The sequence below is a fragment of the Schistocerca americana genome, chromosome 8 (genome assembly GCF_021461395.2).
Source record: "Schistocerca americana isolate TAMUIC-IGC-003095 chromosome 8, iqSchAmer2.1, whole genome shotgun sequence".
NCBI classification, from domain to species: domain Eukaryota; kingdom Metazoa; phylum Arthropoda; class Insecta; order Orthoptera; family Acrididae; genus Schistocerca; species Schistocerca americana.
This window is the reverse complement of record NC_060126.1, coordinates 241,542,999-241,560,086: the sequence shown is the minus strand read 5'-3', so window position 1 is coordinate 241,560,086 and position 17,088 is coordinate 241,542,999. Positions and strand designations below refer to the sequence as shown.

At 45.6% G+C, this 17,088-nt stretch overlaps 1 pseudogene; it reads right to left on the bottom strand.

Annotated features, from left to right (window-relative positions):
• Positions 1-133: 133 nt before the first annotated feature.
• LOC124545716 lies at positions 134-14,007 on the bottom strand (annotated as a pseudogene).
• Positions 14,008-17,088: the final 3,081 nt, after the last annotated feature.

The window sequence follows — 17,088 nt, the reverse complement described above, 5'->3', positions numbered from 1 at the left end:
CCTTAAAACACCGTCTCAAACTTTTTTAAGGAAGTTCGTACGGCTATATATGAGGCTTCGCAAGAGTTTATTGAAGTAGGTACAATATGTTTTTACAGAAGCATTAAGTTAAGATGCGTCACAACATTTTATTTTATTTTTTACTGTAGAATAGTATTACTGTTGTGGCAACAACATCAGATGGCTGCTCCGTATCTTCTTCGCGTTGTTGTTTGTTGTCGGAATTAACTGCAAATGAGCATGACCCATATTTTCCATCCTCATTGTCTGAACACGTTGGTGAAGGAGTAGTACTTGGAGCATTGTAAAGAGGCATCTGTTTTATTTGCACAGCGACATATCAAGCAAGTATATCGAATTCCCTCTTAATATCATTTTTGTTACTACTTTGCACTATTTATCAAGTTTACCAATCGTAGCGCTTATGTAATGAATCATTTTCCGTTTGCGACTCTGAGGAGCTTGAAATGCATCTTTCGGTGTTGACTGTTTTGGAATGGACCAGTTAGCAGATTCTGTGTTTTTCACATGCATTATTTCTTTCTGAGTTTCAGCATTTTCGGTTGTAATACAGAAGACGCAGGTGTGTTTTTTTTGGGTATTTTCGTACAATTGGCATTCGGCTGCTTCATCTTGCAGTACATTCTCAATAAGGAAATTTGTTCAGATGCAAGATCACTGAAAGTTGTATCGTAAAAACGTTTAAAATAAAAAAAATGTTTTTGAGGAAGTGTGCGACAAGTCGCACTTTACGACAATGTGTAACAATTTCATAGTTTCAAATTTGTACGAAGTAGGTTACTTCTTTGTTATAGATGCCACAAACTGGAGAAGAAGGGAAGTCTATTCAAAAGGAATACAACTTCCGATGGAATTATCCCAACTGCTGTGATGCTACGCTGTATGAAATTCCCCTCATAGTGGATTAGAGTATTTCAATTACTAAGTTACATACAGCGGTATTTTGGTGGGAGGAGAGAAGTAAACTACGTTTTCCGCTATTTTGAGATAGTTACAAATGGACGGCCAAATGACGCTGCAGTTTTTGGAAAATCATCTTTCAATTCAGCGTTATAAGATTTCAGTAACAGGTTAAATTTTCCAAAAAAATACTATTCCTTTACGATCAAACATTTTAAAACCGTTCGGGAGATGTACTAATTTATCGACAAAACAAAAAACCTTCGATTACCGTCTGTCAAGAGCTCGTCGCGTAGCTGAAAATGCATTCTGAATTCAGTTTTCGAACGACCTGTAGCCGTTGGAATTATTTCAGCGAATTGTGAAAGCAGAATTTGCATTACGTAACTGCTTAGAAATGAGTTCGAGTGAAGCATACACACCTACAGGCTCCCTTGATACTGATGATCTTAATATGTGCTGCACTACACCAGGTTCTTGGAGAACACAGAATATTCAAGTGACTGGTTTAGTTAATGTTAACGTTAATTTAGGGATTCGTAGCTACACTAGATCAGTGTCTAATGTGTGTGATGAAATACGCAGAATATTTATCAGGAGAAGGCGCAATGTCGTGACAAATGGATATGAGACATGATGATTAGTGATTATTATAACAAGTTAATGTTGAGTTATTTTAAAAAATAAAGACTGTACTTACCAGATTTGTCTTCGCCGATTCGGAGAACCTCTTCGACGGTGTCTTCTCTTCGACAATGTCTTCACGTGATACCCTCTCCCGTGTCTCCGGTGCGCACCACCAACCGTTAGTCTGCCCTGGACTCCGCGACCGACAGAAGGACAATGCTCGACGCCTCTGTAGACCTCATGGAGTTTGATTCTCCTGCCCGTGTGCCCTGTAGCAGCGAGGCTTTGAAGGCTGGCACCCCTTCATATTTTCCTCGTCATGACTCTCCTCCAATGGAACGTTCGCGGCCTTCGATCCAACTAAGAGGACTTACAGCTGCTATTAGAATCGTAGCGTCCTCTTGTACTCTGCCTCCAAGAATCAAAATAGCGTTCTCACGACTGCTTAGAGCTCCCGTTTTTCTTACTGGTCCACTTCGACCTTCCCCCTAAAGACTGCATTCCATCTCATGGAGGAGTCATACTGCTGATAGAGGATGATGTTCATAGTCAATTCATCCCCCTCATCGCTCCAAGCTGTTGCAGTCCGCGTTTTCCGTCCTCACTTGACCTTGTCACTTTGTACCGTTTACATCCCCTCATCATTCGTTGTCACCAGGACAGAATTCCTCCAGCTTACTGGGCATCTTCTTCGCCCCTTTCTGCTGCTTGGTGACTAATGCGCACCATCTCCTTTGGGGCTCGCCCAAAACCTGTCAGAGAGGTGCGCGCTTTTCTGACTTTCTCAGTAATCTTAACCTCATCTGCCTTAACACGGGAGCACCTACATTCCTATCAGAGTCCACACACATCCGTTCCCATTTAGACCTCTCCTTCTGCACTGCCCCGCTTGCCTATCATCGTGAGTGGTCCGTTCTCTCTGACACGTACTCGAGCGACCATTTCCAGTGTGCCATCCGATTGCTGACTCTTACCTCATCCATGAGCACACCCAAACGACAGCTTGCTAAGGCTGACAGGAGGCTTTATTCCTCCCTGGCGACCTTCAACGAACAACATTTATCCAGTCGCGATGACCAAGTCGAATGCCTTACAAACATTATCCTGATCGCTGCAGAACAGTCCATTCCTCGCTCTTCTTCCTTACCACGCCATGTTCCGGTCCTTTGGAGGACTGAGGCGTGCCACAACGCCGCTCGCGCGCGGAGACGTGCTCTCCGCGTTTTTAACCGTCATCCTACGATGGCAAACTGCATTCATTACGCCGGCCGGAGTGGCCGAGTGGTTCTAGGCGCTACAGTCTGGAACCGCGCGACCGATACGGTCGCAGGTTCGAATCCTGCCTCGGGCATGGATGTGTGTGATGTCCTTAGGTTAATTAGGTTTAAGTAGTTCTAAGTTCTTGGGGACTGATGACCTTAGAAGTTAAGTCCCATAGTGCTCAGAACCATTTGAACAATTTTTTGTATTCATTACAAACGGGTACGTGCACAGTGTCGTCGCGTTCTTCGGAATAGCAAAAAAGCTAGCTGGATCTCATTTACTAGTTCTTATAACAGTTCCATTCCCTCTTCCGTCATGTGGGCCAGCCTCCGACCGCTCTCTGAGACCAAGGTCCATTCTCCAACTTCTAGCCTGACAGTAGCAGACTATGTCCTAGTGGACCCATTTTGGATCGCCATTTTCCGGAGACTGTGAGCTCCTCCCACTATCACCCTGCCTTCCTCCGTTGGAAACGAGCGGAGGAGGCTCGGGCGTTACCCTTCTCTTCTCAGAATCGTGAGTGCTACAACGCACTTTTACTATGAGGCAGATAGATCATGCTCTCAGTTCATCCTGATCCTCCGCCCCAGGGCCAGACGACGTTCACATTCAGATGCTGCAGCACCTTTGTCTTGCTGGCAAGCACTTTCTCCTCCGTACATACAACCACATCTGTGCAGAGGGCACATTTCCCAGACGCTGGCGTGAAGCCACTATCATACCCATACCTAGGCCTGGTAAGGACAAACACCTACCTTCTAGCTACCACTCCATTTCTCTAACCAGCTGTGTTCGCAAGATAACTGAACATATGACTCATGCCCAGCTGCTATTGTGGATAGAGTCTCGCAATTTACTAACCACAGATCAGTGTGGATTTCGAGCGCGCTGTTCTGCAGATGATCATCTAGTCATTTTGTCCACCCACGTCATGAATATACTTATAAGGACATGGTGTCTGTTCTTTCGAACACTACGAATGTAGTGTGTGGACATAATAAGGTGAGAATGTGGGTCTCGCGGGAGGCGTGCACGAGATAGTCCCTGCAGTCGCACTGTGCCCTCGGTGGTTCAGATGGATAGAGCGTCTGCCATGTAAGCAGGAGATCCCGGGTTTGAGTCCCGGTCGGGGCACATATTTTCACCTGTCCCCGTTGATATATATCAACGCCCATCAGCAGCTGAAGGTATTAATATATAAATCTAATTTCATGTCATGAATGATTTTCTATGGAAATACTAGACTGTGGCCGTGTTTTTCGGTTTAGAGAAAGCCTATGACACCTACTAGTGGACTGCTATCCTCTGTATTTTCTACACATGGGGCTTCCGTGGATGCATGCCCAAGGGGACGGGTGGGGGCAATGTGGGCAGGGGTCACAACCCGACATCTGACCACAACGTCCCATGCCCTTCCTTCCCCGCCCCCAGGAACCAAGGGAAGCGCAGGAAACGTGGAGTAAAGGTACGAGAACATCAATATTGTATTAATTTGTGTATTTATTTTTACTTTTTAAAAATTATCATTAATTTCACCGAGAATAGTAGGAAACCGACGTGGCGACAAGGAGGGAGCGGGGAGTCGCCAGATTCCATGAAACTATCGACGCACAGCTTTTCGGAGAAGAACATTCCGATGACCAAAGAATAACCGATTCTAAGCATGGAAAAGGCGTGGCTTAACTCCTCATTGCAATAACATCCCAACTGTGGGGTGGGTTAAGAAAGACACTACACACGCAATTGGAGAAAAATTGTCTGTATTTGCGATTGTGAATAACTGCGCAATGGCGCTCATTATGGGAGTGCCAAAAAACAAGGACATTTTTCTCTCCTTCAGGAAACAAAATGCGTGTCCACAAATCCACTTGACGGATCTCGTCTTCCTTTGTGGAAGTATCCCGAGTCCGGAAACAGGAGCAGGAGAGAAGGAGTTCGTACGGGAATTTATAAAAGACCGAGTTACCAAGGGATGTATGGGTTCTGCCTCGTTGACCACCTTTATCCAGGAAAACTGTGTGCCTCAGGGTTCTATTGTGAGTGTCGTCCTTTTGCTAGCGCCCAATTAGCCGTGCAGTCTAACGAACTGCTTGGCGAGTGGGAAGGCGTGCCGGTCCCCGCACGAATCTGCCCGGAGGATTAGTGTCCGAGTCCGGTGTGCGAGACAGTCTGTGGGTGGTTTTTAAGGCAGTTATCCATCTGCCTTGACGAATGCAGGCTGGTCCGCCCTTATTCAACCTCAGTTACAGTCTGTCAGCGATTCCTGTATAAACACTTTCTCCAAATACCCGTACGCCATAATTACTCCACCACGCAGACATTAGGGTTACACTAATTGGTGTGAGACGTTCTCGGGGGGTCCACTGGGGGTCGGACCGCACAATAACCCTGGGTTCGGTGTGGGGCGGCGGTGGGGTGAGTGGACTGCTGTAGCCTGTTGTGGGGTTGTGAACCACTAAGGGCTACGGCGGGGACGAAGGCTCTTCGTCGTTTCTAGGTCCGCAGTTCCATACAATACAAGACAACCCTATAATGGCCTGTGTCCCGGCAGGCATCTCTGGCTCAATTTTCGTTGACGATTTTGCCATCTGTTGCAGTTCTCCACGGACCTGTCTCATTGAGCGGCGTCTTCAGCTATGTTTCGATTGTTTTTACTCATGGAGCATCGACAATGTCATTCGTTTTTCACTGACAAGACCGTTTGTATGAATTTCTGGCGGCACAATTGGTTTCTTCGTTTCGTCGTTTGGTTTCGTCGTTACGTCTTGTCTGCTGCTCTTCCATTAGCTGAAACTACGAAAATCCTGGGGTTCATGCTCAATAGGAAACTTATTTGGTCCTCTCAAGTGTCTTGCCTGGCGGCTCGATGAATGCGGCCCCTCAGTGTCACACTTGTCCTCAGAGGTACTTCCTGCGGAGCAGATCGAACCACCCTCCTCCGTTTGTGACTATGGGTGTTTCGTTTATGCGTCTGCACGTCCATCCCTTTTACGCCGTCTCAATACTATCCAACCTCGTGGCATCCGTTTGGCCATGGCTCCTTTAAATTCGACCGGTTGAGAGTCTGTATGCTGAAGCTGGCGAACTACCGTTGTCCTACCACCGTGACTTTCTCCTCAGCAGCTATGCATGCCATATGCCATTTGTCTGCTATGTGTGGCCACCCATCCTATGCTCCTTCTTCGATGATTCCTTTGATCGCCAGTATAGGGCGCGTCCCTCTTCTCTGTTGCTTGCTGGAGATCTCTTTCGGCTCTTGCTCTGGCTGCATAACTTCACGCCACCTGCCACTTTCCCGATAGGTATGAACCCTTCACCACCTTGGCTTCGTGCGGCGGCCCTTGTGCTCCTTGGCCTTCATTCGCTTCCTAAGGACAATACTCCAGCTTCGAGTTCACGACCGTTGCACGGAGCTTCGCCATAGTACCTTTTTGTACACTGATGCTCTCGGTCTGACCATGGTGTCGGGTGTGCCTTCGTCATTGGCACCGACGTTTTTCTGTATAAGCTTCTGGAACAGTATTTACAGCAGAGGTCTTCGCCCTGTATCAGGCCACGCAGTACATCCGGCGACACAGGCATTTCAATTGCGTCATCTGCTACGACTCGCTCAGTACCCTTCGGAGCCTCTGTGTGCCGTACACGGTCCATCCCTTAGTGGAACGGGTCCAAGAAAGCTGTCACTTGCTTGCTCTTGACGGAGCCACTGTGATGTTTATGTGGGTTCCTGGTCTCGTCGGTCTGACAAGAAACGAGGCCGCTGACGCTGCTTTTTTTTATTCGTGCCAAAGGCCTCAGTTACAAGGGAACTAACAGCAATTAACAGACACACTGAAATTAGCATGTAAACATGAAAAAGGACAAAGAAATCTATAATTAACTTGCTTTTGCCCAAAAGTGAGCTACGTTCAAAGCATTACAGTTAGCATATAATTACAAGTCATTGTACACAAATGAACATTCATTAAATTAAATCGTCTTCGCCCAGAAACGTGCAACGTCCAAGGATTTAGAACTGGCCAGCATCAACCCTTCTTCGGTGCACGATGACGGGCGCAGACGGCAGTTGCGCAGGTGAGACATCGTCTGCTCCTCTCCACACTCAGAAGTTGAGGATCCTGTAGCGTATACCCAATTTTCAAGAGTTTCTTTATCCAATTCGTAATCTGTTGAGGGTCTTCCAGGTACACCAGCTCTAATTATCACCGGGGGCTAGTTCTTCTTTAGGTTGTCTCGAGCCTATAGGAGCAGTCTCTACTCCCTTTCTCCACATGTCTAGACTTTGGTTTGTGTTGTTGTTGTTTACATAGACCCTTACAAAACTTTTTCTGGACTTCAAGCGAGACGGTGCTGACGAATGGCAAAATAATGGGTGAGTGTGAGATGTCAAGGCTCTATGTCCTTGTGCTTGAGCAGCAGCTTCACTTCTGATGTCGGTCGGAGCTATACCTGCTAGATGGTACAGCTGCTACACTTTAGTGGGTCTCAGGCAGCCAGTGATTATGCGCACGTCTCACTCATAGCGGTGTCCACGTGCCTAGCATGGCAGGAGTTATGCCAGACAAGCGCTGCATATTCGCCCGCAGAGTAGCAGAACGCCAAAGCCGAAGTTCGAATAGTGACTGGCTGTGCACACTAGTTAGATCCCCTTAGTTTTCGTATGGTATTATTCCTAGCAGACACTTTCATTTTGGTGTTTTGACAATTCGTTTTGAACGTTAGGATCCGATCTAAGGTTACCCCAAGATACTATCGATAAAATTAATGTTCAAGTTGTTGGTTGGCCTGTCTGTTTTTTAGGTGGAAAGCACAGACTTGCGTTTTTGTTGGGTTAGGCCGTAAGTTATCATTTTCGTAGGACCGTCGTAGTTCTTCCAGTGCTTCAGACAGCTTATTTTCGACGTCATGGAAATCCTTCCCTGGGTGGCCAATGCGAGGTCATCCGCATATAGGAAACTCAAAATGTGTGCGGCGGGAGTGGTTGACCATTCGTTTACATATTAAAGAGTATAGGGGCCAGAACGCTGCCCTGAGGTAGCCCATTCCTCTGTAGTATCCATCTACTGCGCCGTCCTTGAAATTCCACGAAAAATCTGTTGCTAAGGACGTTGGCTATTAAGGTGGTTAAAGTAGAGTCATTCGTGATGTCATAAAATTTTTTCAGGAATAATTTATGGTTCACAGTGTCGTACTCAACGGACAGTTCAAGAAAGGCCACACCGGTTACCATACGTGATTCAAGACGGTCTGCGGTGTACTGAGTGAGACTGAGGATCTGTGATGTGCAGCTTTTACCCGGTCTAAAGCCAGCCTGTTGAGGTATGAGGGCAAAGTCAATTGCTTCTGTCAAGCGGTTCAAAATCATTCTCTCTGAGATTTTACACAAATGGCAAAGAAGAGATATGAGACGGTAGTTCTTAGCAACACTGTTCTCTTTACTGGCTTTCAGGATAGCGATGACATGAGCTCTCCGCCAGACTTTGGGGATCCTACCAGAGCATAAGTAGTTGTTAAAAAGATCTAGAATCCATTTTAGTGATGCAGGTTCAAAACGTTTTGTTTGAAAATTCCTAAGATCATCCATCCCAGCAGCCTTTCCTGTTTTACACATACTAATCGCCCTCTGCAGCTCTTACGAGCAGAAAGAGAGGCCGGTAACAGAAGTACGCATGTTATTAGACTTTGTCTTGATGTTTCGGTTATCCAATTTCCCATTTAATAATAGTTGATGGGCAGTATCGTTGTCTATTATGTTTGCATGGAGGGTCGTGCTAGCAGGGTCATTATTGAGGCGTCTGTGAAGTTTCCAGGCTTTCTGGCTTTTCTTGCTGAAGTCACTTTCCTCCATAAGCTTGATCCACTGATCCAACTTGGCGGCTGATAGTGATTCAGGTAATTGCAATCTACGAGATATTGTTTCTTCGCCAAAAGGGTCTTGCTCATATGCTGTGTAGTAGCTATCCCATGGGACAGTCCTTGTACGTACATAGTTCGACATCCACGAGGGATGGACATTCCAGAAAATTTGTTCACAGCTCTTACGAAACGATCGTATTGGTCAGGGTATGCCGGCCAGGGTGGCCGAGCGGTTCTAGGCACTACAGTCTGGAACCGCGCGACCGCTACGGTCGCAGGTTCGAATCCTGCCTCAGGTATGGATGTGTGTGATGTCCTTAGGTTAGTTACGTTTAAGTAGTTCTAAGTTCTAGGGGACTGATGACCTCAGAAGTTAAGTCCCATAGCGCTCAGAGCCATTTTTTGGTCAGGGTATGGGCTGATATGTGTTACCTCCTGATCAAGAAGAATTGTAAACTTCTTCCAGTTTACTTTTTTAAAGTTAAAAAGAGCAGGGAAATGGAACAGGCTGTGGACGTATTGCAGGCGAGATCTGACACATGATTGGTTTATGTTGAGATTTAGTGATCGGCGAGCATAGTCTTTCTGCATAGCTGTGTGATGGTGTCGCTGGCAAATATGAGGTCAGGATGGTACCAAGGCTTCCATTGTGCATAGTTGAAAGGTGGTAGTATCTTACTATCGTGTATAAGTGTGATAGACCCAGAATCAGCCCAGTTTAGTAGCTCATCTCCGTTGTCATATTCACTATAACCCTATCTGGTTATGTTGTTGTTGTTGTTGTTGTTGTGGTCTTCAGTCCTGAGACTGGTTTGATGCAGTTTTCCACGCTACCCTATCCTGTGCAAGCTTCTTCATCCCCCAGTACTTACTGCAACCTACATCCTTCTGAATCTGCTTAGTGTATTCATCTCTTGGTCTCCCTCTACGATTTTTACCCTCCACGCTGCCCTCCAATGCTAAATTTGTGATCCCTTGATGCCTCAGAACATGTCCTACCAACCGGTCCCTTCTTCTTGTCAAGTTGTGTCATAAACTCCTCTTCTCCCCAATTCTATTCAATACCTCCTCATTAGTTATGTGATCTACCCATTTAATCTCCAGCATTCTTCTGTAGCAACACATTTCGAAAGCTTATATTCTCTTCTTGTGTAAACTGTTTATTGTCTATGTTTCACTTCCATACGTGGCTACACTCCATACAAATACTTCAGAAACGACTTCCTGACACTTAAATCTATACTCGATGTTAACAAATTTCTCTTCTTCAGAAACGCTTTCCTTGCCATTGCCAGTCTACATTTTGGTTGCCAACTGGTTACAGCTGTTAAAGTCGCCTATTACATACTTAGCTGGCTGGCTATGGAAATTAGGTGTTCCTAGAAGAATGAAGGCTTCTGTGGGAGATTTATAAACTGGTGTTACCGTGACACCACGCACCTCATCTGTTATAATTCTTTGCAGTAATTCCCGTAGAGTTAATATCTAAGGTGTATTTTGCAAAACTGGCGCTGCCATACTGACTACGAGGTCGTTCTGCGCCAAGTGTCATGCCGAGGACCTTGAAGCACCTGTCTTGAAAGCCCCGATGTGTCTCCTGGATGCAGAGCACGTCACAACTACTGCACTGGCACAGCTCCTTAAGGAGTTCCTCCTTCTGGTTGCTTAAGCTCCCTATATTGACAGAGACTGAAGTCAAAGCTGGCCCTGATACGGGCAATTTTGAAACACGCTGTGTTGCCATTTCGATGGCTGATGCCTTTGGAGTGGAAGGATTAGCCGGCTGTTACTCCGTTACCAGGGGACGCCCGGGTGTGCTCTAAATCAGTTATATTCACACCCTGAGGGGAGGCTGACGCTACTCTCAAGGCTGCAGCTCTCGTACCTGAGCCCGGTGGTTCTTCCATTCCCTCAGTTGTTCTCTGTGTTGCCGTCTGCCAGCAGGTGGTGTGGTGTCACTTTGCATCACCACTGATCGTCCCTTCACGGGAACAAGCTCCGGGTAATGAAGCCTCTCTCAGCGACTTGGACGACCGCCTCTCGGCCCTCTCGCCGTGAGGAGATCATTTTAGCTTGGTGCCTACCGGGCACTGTCTTTTTAGCCATCGCCATTTGTTAAGTGGTGCTCCCCCACCACTTTGTGCTCATTGCCCTCAACCTTTGACGGCTCCGCCATTTCCTGACGGGATGCCCTTTTCTTACTTAATCACTTACGTTCTCATTTGTGTTTACCGTCTGAGTTACCGGCCGTATTAGCGACTGATGCGAGGGTTGTCGACCGCGTTTTACTTTTTACGCGTCGTAGCAATATGACGCAGAACATTTAATCTTTAGTTCAGTACCTCCGTTTCTCTATGGTGTATTTTATAGACCTTTCTCCATGTTCCTATTTTTAGCTCTCTTCTCTTCCGTCGGTTGGGATTAACGTGTAGTCGTTTTTAATTCCTCTCGTTGTCTTCGTGTTCTACAGTTTTGACATTGGCGCATATGACCCTAGTTGTTCTTTCGCCCTAACAAAAAAAAAAAAAAAAAAAAAAAAAAAAAAATCCATTCCCATTCCACTGTTTGGACTTGTACACCAATGAATGTTCTTTCTTGTGCCTAGTTCTGTCTTAATTTTGTTATTTACGTCAGAAATGGTTAAACCAGATATGTATCTGCTCTTTCATACCAAAACTGATTTGGCACATACCCATTCCCATTCCACTTTTTGGACTTGCACACGAATAAATGTTCTTTCTTGTTCATAGTTATGTCTTAATTTTCTTTTTTACGTCAAAAATGGTTCAACCAGAAATGTCCATTTCTTTTATGATATATTTCAAAACAATTTCCTGCGCATCTTTATTTATATAATTATCCAGACTATGCTCCCAAACGCAATCGTGTTTATTGTACAGTTCCAAAAATTTGAACATGACGCTTTCGGACCACTTGACACTCTTTTTGCAAGATGGTAAAAAAGCGGCACGAAAAACGCGACACGTGTAAACACCGACACCAGATGTGCATTGGAAGCTCAAAGAAAACTGGCGGGCTCTTATGTGTCAGTACGTGGTTCACCTCAACGAGTATTCCGTGCGCAGAGGTAGGTCAATAAATTAAATTATCATCATAGTTCACTTCCATTGTAAAGCACCGCTATTGGCAGCGTTTTTTGTGAAAATAATATCAGAATCATTTTAGAGGGTTAATACCAGTAAAAGATTTCAGTAAAGTGCTTTCTTGTGACTTTTCAATCAGTTATATCAGAAGTTGAGATGCATTAACTTTTATATTCTCGCAGACGAATTGTTTGATGTTCCGGCTAGTCTGGAATTCGCATCGTGTAGCATGAGCTCCACATATTGTCCATTCAAAAATAAATTTTCGCTTAGTGCTGTTGCCCTGCTCTGAGATTTACATATTTCGATATCAAAAATAAGTTTTACGCATTTCTCAGATACCAACGTAACACTTACGAACAACAGTTTAAATAATAAGAAACTTTCAGTCTTCTGGAAACCTAAATCTATGGAATCAACTGGAGGTTCCCTGTCAATAGTACTCATTACTTCGTGTGAATGAAGAGACAGTAATGCTGAACAAGAAAATTGTTTTCTAAACACGTACTACGTGTCAACAAATCGTTTTCTTCCATGTATTTCAAAGTGTTGGAACACAGTAGGGCCCCCTACATGTTTCAAAATCCTACTGAAAATTGATATCAGTGTTATGAGGCTATAATTTATTTGATTACCTCTGTTTCCTTTCTTGTTTACTTCTGTGGCCTTTAGGTATGGACTTTTTGTCCAGTTAGCAGTTTATATGATTCCTTAATATGGAACTATTACATCAGCATACTCTAAGAGGAACCTACACTACGTGATCAAAAATATCCTGGCATCCCCAAAAACATACGTTTTTCGTATTAGGTGCATTGTGCTGCCACCTACTGCCAGGTACTCCATATCATCGACCTCAGTTGTCATTAGACATCGTGAGAGAGCACAATGGGGCGCTCCGCGGAACTCACGGACTTCGAACGTGGTCACGTGACTGTGTGTCACTTGTGTCATACGTCTGTACACGAGATTTCCACACTCCTAAACATTCCTAGGTCCACTGTTTCCGATGTGATAGTGAAGTGGAAACGTGAAGGGATACGTGCAGCGCAAGAACGCACAGGCCGACCTCGTAGTTGACTGATAGAGACCACCGACAGCTGAAGAGGGTCGTAATGTGTAATAGGCAGACATCTATTCAGACCATCACACAGGAATTCCAAACTGCAAGTACTTTGATGGTTAGGCGGGAGGTGAGAAAACTTGGATTTCATGATCGAGCTGCTGGTCGTAAGCCACACATCACGCCGGTAAATGCCAAACTTCACCTTGCTTGGTGTAAGGAGCGTAAACATTGGATGACTGAACAGTGCAAAAACGTTGTGTGGAGTGGCGAATGACGGTGCACAAGGTGGCGATCCGATGGCAGGGTGTGGGTATGGCGAATGCCCGGTGAACGTCATCTGCCAGCGTGTGTAGTGCCAACAGTAAAATTCGGAGGCGTGTTTTTCATGGAGTGGGCTTCCACCCCCTGTTGTTTTGTGTGGCACTATCACAGCACAAGCCTACATTGATGTTTTTAGCACCTTCTTGCTTCCCACTGTAGAAGAGCAATTAGGGGATGGCGATTGCGTTTTTCAACACGGTCAAGCACATGTTCATAATGCACGGCCTGTGGCGGAGTGGTTACACTACAATAACACCTCAGTAACGGACCGGCCTGCACAGAGTCCTGACCGGTATCCTATAGAACACCTTTAGGTTGTTTCTGAACGCCGACTTCATGCCATGTCTCACCGACCGACATCGATGCCTCTCCTCACTGCAGCACTCCGTGAAGAATGGGCTGCCATTCCCCAAGAAGCCTTCCAGCACCTGACTGAACGTATGCCTGCGAGAGTGGAAGCTGTCATCAGGGCTAAGGGTGGGCCAACACCATATTGAATTCCAGCATTACCGATGAAGGGCGCCACGAATTTGTAAGTCATTTTCAGCCAGGTGTCCGGATACTTTTGATCACGTAGTGTAACTGGTATTGCAGGGTCTTCCGTTCTGATTGCATAGATTTTGAGTACGTTCCACCGTTGTTTTTATAAATACCTGATTTAGCGCGTGGGTTTTACAAATGGCAAATGTTGGGATGGTTCCTTTGAAACGGGCCCGGTCGATTTCCTTGCCCATCTTTGTCCTATCCGAAATTATACATCATTAACAGGACATTGCCGTCGATGAAACTTTAAACTCTAACCTTCATTTCTTTCCTTTGCTCTCCATCTGTCCTGCTTTCCGTCGACATATGGTATTTATGGTACTTCTGGCTGCTGTCAGAGCAGACTTTATTACCCTATTACGTCCTGGAATTATATCGTTAGGTGTTCTTTCGACAGACTTTATTAGCCCATTACGTCCTGGAATAATATCATTAGGTGTTCTTTCGAACGGGCAGTCCTTGCTCTTTCCACACACATATGCCAAACGAAGACGAGTCCGTTATCTCGTAGTTAGGTAAGCGTCTGCTGCCCTGTAGGTCACACGCACCGGCCGTGGGCTGTCGATACCGTTGCCGACTGGTTCCTCGTTCCTGCCGATTCTACACAGCGCGACCTATGTATTTGGAGAAGAGGTCGCGTCCGTTGGGAAAGGTCAGGGTGCCGAAAACGCGACCTAGAGTTCTCAGTAATTGCGGGGTCACACCTAGCCCGCACTGACTTACGGTACTTTCGTTAGTATAATTGCAGGGAAGTCTGGTGCAGAGGCTTTCGAACGTTAGTAATCACTGTCAGTAAGTGTGGGACTGTCCAGGTCGGCTTCTTGCGACGTACAACGGTTACGCGCACAGATGTAAAATTCCATTTCGGCCTTTCCGAAGTACCACTTCCATGTACTGAAGAACGTTCGTGTCATTTCTGTCATTACGTTCCCACCATTAGCACATATATGAAGGTTGCACTGCCTTTCTGGAACCCCACTGTGCTTTGATCACTAAATGCTTCACACCATTCTACTTCCATAACAATAAAATCTAAAACAAGGATTCCCAAACTGGCCTACATCGACTCATACTTGCAAGGGGTCCATGTCAGAGGAAAAAAATGAGGATGCATTAAATGTAAATGGGGTACAAAAGGGTGGATTCCAATTAGCCAGGCCACAATCAAAGTTACGAATTCTTCCGCAGAGCTAAAGCTTTTTCCCGTGTATGTGATTGTTCGTCTCATCGGCTAAGAGAGAGCGTGGAACAGCTCCCTATTTTCGCTCACTTGCTCGCAACATTGAGCAACATTTTAGTTATTATTTTTTCTAATTCCACTCTGTAAGTTTCTACCCCCTGCCCTTTTCCGAGGAATCGAAACAGTATCTGGCATTGCCCGTGACAAGCCAAGAACTACTTCGTCACTGATTGAGAGATGTATTAATTTGCGAAATATAGCGATACGGTACAACAATCACTTCGCAATGGCTACATACGTAAGATTCTGAGCTACATAGCTGAACCTGGCAGCGGCCGGACAAAATACGAACTTTTGCTGATCCAAAATAAGGGAGCACTCTTTCATCAGTTTGTGAACATAGTTAAATACCATACAAGTTACATTGAAGTGATGATGTGTTGTTTGAGAGTGCCAGAGAAAAGTGAGTAAATTTTTAAAAATCATTGAACTGTGGTTTATTTTCAAAGAATATTCTTAAGAATTTATTTTATTTACTAGCGATTCCTCAAGAACATTAACACATTTAATCACACTATGTAAGCGTGGAAGTAGTTGCTAGGGAGTAACTGATGAAATCATAACCAAATTCCTTTTGACAAATGGAAATTTTATTCACTTTAATAGTGCCTAAAAGCATTTTTTAAAAGAAACATTTAAAATTATAATCAGAAAGCACCCACTAAATATCAAGGTTACAATTTATTCAGAGGCAGAAAGAAACAAGTTTTGACTGTATGAGCTTTCAGGCAGAGGACCTTGCCACTCCCTTTTGACTCGGCCGTAGTTACGACCGCTCACAACAGCCTCTGCAAGACTACACTGGTGCAAATCTACAACACACCAGATTACTTTAAACTAAAAGTTTTAGCGATTTACACAAGCACACGGACTATGCACCCCCGTAGGAGGGATGGAAATGGTACAAAACACTAACAAATAAAATGTTAATTTTGCCACCGAAGGTGCAACTTGATTTTAACTTCTAAGAAAAGTCTTACGGTGAAGGATGGCAACGTTATATACTAAAATGATCATTTAAATAAAAGCCCATGAAATGCAATCTTATGTAAAATTCTACAAGGTTGGCCAAACAAGTTAAGATGCTCTACAGGACACAGATGCCGCCTCTCAAGGTGACAGGCAAGATCGAAACATATTTCAGGCATTAGGCGGTTACACTCCAAGCAATAAATTCGTTAACACACCAAATCCGACAAACATGACAGAGGCAGCTCCGAACGACAGACAGACAATAACTGCCTAACAAATGCGGACGAGAGACAGACGAATAAACTGGGGACTAGAGACTGACCAAGAAAAAAAGTACAATTTAATAAGAGTAAATCACACAACATATCACCAATCACTTAACTGGGATTTCTCGAGAAGTCCTGGCGCAGCACCCCCAGCTCGCTCTCCCGAACCGTCCGCTGCCAGCCGCTTCAACGGACGCAGGAAGGCGCGCCTATCTCCTGTCTCACGGCGTCGCAGCTCGCACCTGCCAGACTGATGTCGTGGTTTGACTCCTGTTGCTCCCGTGTCGACCGCGAAGTCACTACCACTCGCTATACTCCGCGGCCCACTGGACTCACGTGGCGACCTCACATGCGCCGATGCTCAAGACGGACAAGTCATCTTGTGTCTCAGTGCGCGACCGACCAACCGATCGATCCAACCGCTAATGACCATTGCCCGAGCAAACGAGAGCAGACTGGCGACCTAACGCGCAGACTCAGATGCAGGAACTAAGCCCCGACCGGGCTTTAAAGGTTGATCCGCACGACAGACATACTAGCACTCCGAATGATAGACAGACACTAACTGCCTAACAAATGCGGACGAGGGACAGACTAGCAAGCTGGAGACGAGAGACTGACCCCAGACTCACTGACTGACCAAGACAGACTGATTGACGAGCTCATAGCGCCCCTTAAATGCACGTGAACAGGCAACCTTTCCCCTTTCCCACCAGAGGGAGACACCAAAGCTGCGATTGCCACAGCGGCGCCACCGGCAGAAACGGAGGGCGACTGCTTCACACTATGCGCTGCGGCGCGCTCTTCAAAACAGCAATTTTTACCACGGCCCAATCATGTTTTCTATGCATAGGAACGCACCGCTCATGACTTGAGGATGAGAAGGTTGGTTGTGATTGGTACGTCTTA